The sequence below is a fragment of the Triticum aestivum genome, chromosome 3D (genome assembly GCF_018294505.1).
Source record: "Triticum aestivum cultivar Chinese Spring chromosome 3D, IWGSC CS RefSeq v2.1, whole genome shotgun sequence".
Classification (NCBI taxonomy): Eukaryota; Viridiplantae; Streptophyta; class Magnoliopsida; order Poales; family Poaceae; genus Triticum; species Triticum aestivum.
This window is the reverse complement of record NC_057802.1, coordinates 490,364,501-490,367,864: the sequence shown is the minus strand read 5'-3', so window position 1 is coordinate 490,367,864 and position 3,364 is coordinate 490,364,501. Positions and strand designations below refer to the sequence as shown.

At 55.6% G+C, this 3,364-nt stretch overlaps 1 pseudogene; it reads right to left on the bottom strand.

Annotated features, from left to right (window-relative positions):
• Positions 1 to 898: 898 nt before the first annotated feature.
• On the bottom strand, positions 899 to 3,130 carry LOC123075054 (protein NRT1/ PTR FAMILY 5.10-like; annotated as a pseudogene).
• Between the last annotated feature and the right edge of the window lie 234 nt (positions 3,131 to 3,364).

Here is a 3,364-nt window from a genome sequence, read left to right as displayed (position 1 = left end):
TGTTTTTTAGGTTGATTTTGGCCTATTGGGTTGATTTTATGAATAAAAAATAAAAAGGTAAACGGGTGTCGGCCCGCGTGCCCAGTCTTCAGGCCCAAGGCGTGCCGCTGCCTGGCACGGTCTGATTAGAGCGTGTCGTGCCAGCCTGCTCACTGGCCGGCATGCCAGGCCCAGCCCATTTGGCCAGCTATGATCATCGCTTGCGGAAGACCCTCGCGGAAGATGTTGAAGCATAACTCAACCTGCCGCTCAAAACAGAGGAAAGGAGAATAAAAAATCAGGAAGTTTCGAGATGGCTGGGATCGGCCCAAGATGAGAAGATTTGGACGAGGGCAGGTCTTAGGAGAGCGCCATCTCCAGTGGTCGTAGATGGTGGAGCAAGGATGGTAGCGGCGGCTGTGGCGGCGCCGACGGGAACCCTAGCGGCCAGTCGGGGTGGAAACAATGAGATGCGGGAGGAGGAGGAAAAAGAACTGCTCTCTGTCTCTCTCTTTTGTCCCCATCCACGACGTGTTTTCTTTTCTCCCAGCTCCCAGCTGTCTCTTTTTGCCTCTAGTGATCCAACGTGGCATGGTCGAGGAGGCGCGATTGACACGTAGCTTAATGTGTTCGATTCTCTTGCGTCCTCTGTTTTAGTGCTTAAACACCGTGAAATGGTTTTTGTGCTGTTGTTATGCTTTGCGGGAGTTGTGAGTAGTATGCCCATATCTCTCGTGTTGTGCGCTACTACTTTATGTGTTTGGCCATATCCATAAAATGTTGTGGTGCAGGCTGTCTGCTACCATCATCTGGGTAACCATAGAGATCAAAAGCAGGCAGTTTTAACATTCTACCTCCCTATACATGCCAACAAATCATTTCTGCTAATTTTTCTGTAGTAGTAGCAAACTTTACTTAATACTTGTCATGATTGTTACACTGAACGTTCTGTACATCATTGTACCAAAACTGAATAATTCTTTTTCTTTTCGACATAAGCCTTTGCAAAGTGCAGGTAAGCGGAGAAGCCCAAGGCGGAGCCAGAAGAAGTAATCAAGATGGCCCCTGTTGAGATTGTTGGAGAACCAGCTCCCCCCATTGCTGCTGGTCACCCTGTCAATGGCGTACACGAGGAAGCTACTGATGAAGCAGCCAGCCCCACCTATGCTCATGCACAGAGCTACGCCCAAGCTCCGGAGGGAGTCCGGCACCTGGTCGTAGAAGAACTCCAGCAGGCCAACATATGCAAATACGCTGGTCAACCCTGCCAGGAGGAACTGGGGAACCACCCACAGCAAGCTCATCGGAACAACAGCGTCAGGCTCATCTAGGATGCCATGATCCGCCGCGATCCCGAGCCTCTTATCTCCACCAGCGCGGCGACGATCATCGTGACGATCGAGATGGCCAGCCCGGCGCCAATCCTCTGCAGCATTGTGATGCCATGAGGGTTCCTCGTGCGCTTTCTAGCTAGCGGGACGAGGATCCGGTCGTAGATCGGCAGGAAGATCATGACCGCGACATGGCTCAGGTTTTGCAGGGCAGCGGCTGGCACCACCAGGCTGCCTACTCTCCTGTCGAGCGTGCTCGCCTGCTTGGTGAAGAAAGTAGGCCACTGTGCGTAGACGACGGCGTAGATCAGGCATGCCGACCATATCGGGAACAATCTGAGTAGCGATGCTGCTTCATGAGGGAAATCTGCATCTGCGTTGCCGGTGCTCCCCTTGGGCGACAATGATGAGCTTTCTAGCAATGGCCGTGAATCGCTAGATAATCTGCGTGTCAAAAGACCAAGTGACCGAGCAAGGTTCAGTTTCAGAGGAATGGACTGAATGGACTGAATCGAAGCTGAGAAAATAAGAGCTTGATTACTTGGAGGAGCGCCATGATGAACGCCAAGATCGAATCGTCGCAACGAGCGGATGGCCGAGCTGCGCGAGCAAGCCGCCGTTGCTTGCCGGAGGATAGAAGCGGTAGGTCTTGGTCCCGAGCAAGAAGACGGCGAGGGCGAGCGCCATGGCGGCGCCCGGGATCCCGAACCCGAGCTGCCAGCTCACGCTGTCCTGGACGTAGTTCAGGGCCGGGACGGTGACGGTGACGCTGCCGTCCGTGACGAAGAAGAACCAGTTGAAGAAGGAGCCCCTGGAGGCGAGCTCCTCGGGATCGTTCTCGTCGAACTGCTCGGCGCTGAACGCCTGCACGCACGGCTTCTGGCCGCCGTAGGCGAAGGCGACGAGGTAGAGCGAAACGTAGAAGAAGGCCACCTGGGCCGCGGACGGGCTCGCCGTCGCCGAGGATGCCGCCGCTGCGGCGTGTGGCGTGCCCTCGGAGGCGTGCGCCGACGACGAGATGGTAAGCATGGCTAGCCCCTGGAAACCACACAGTTCAAGGGAGAAATCCAACTGCTTTCTTGGAGATACGGAATTCTATTCCTCTGCGAAATTCGCCTACCAGGATGTAGAGCAGGGAGGCATAGAGGATGGTGCGGTACCGGCCGATGCAGGAGTCGGCCAGGGCGGCGCCGAGCAGCTGCAGCAGCATGGCCACGCCTGACCACGCGTCGACGGCCGCGGCGGCGGCCGCCGTCGCCTGCCCGAGCGGGCCGGTCAGGTAGGTTATCAGGTTCCCGGAGATGCCGGCGAACGCGAACCGCTCCGCGACCTCCACCCCTGCGTTGCCGTGAATTCAGTCTCGGCCGTCACCAGCGCGCGCGCAACGTGTTCGCGGTTTGCGTCGTGTCGTATCGTACGTACCGATGACGAAGAGCGCGGCCGGCCACCGCCCGGAGGAGCGCCGCGAGACCGGCCGGCCGTGGTGGTCAACGGCGGCCACCGCCTCCCCTACCGCCGATGCCATCACGTCTTCTTCTCTGCTGCCGATGCTCGTCCTCCTCCGTTTGGAGTCCGACGCCGAGGCCAAGGGCAACTAGACTACTGATAAACAGTAGTAAAAGGTCAGTGGAGGAGGAGCTGAGATGCTCGATCTCCAATGCTGCCATGGCCTGAAGCGCCATGGGCAAAATCGGCATCTACATGTGGTGGAGCTGGTCGTCCTCAGGTCTTAGTTTTCCCTACCATTTTTTCTTTATCTATTAGCATGTTGGTCGAGAAACAAAATCGTGGTTGCGGTGACGTAGGTGGTGGTGACGGGGGTTGTAACTACGACTTGCTTCTCAGTTTCGATGCGAGCGAATCTTGTCATTTGGTTTTCCACTTTGTGGAGACAACGACTTTGTACCGAGAGAACTCTTTGGAGCCCGAGCTCGAGTGAACTCCATCGAGGTTCGTATTTTGAAGTGTCAAGAAAAATTCTGAAAATTTCCCACATGTATGTATACATGGATATCGCATGTCTGTCTAACTTTCATTAGAAAATGCCTTAGAGC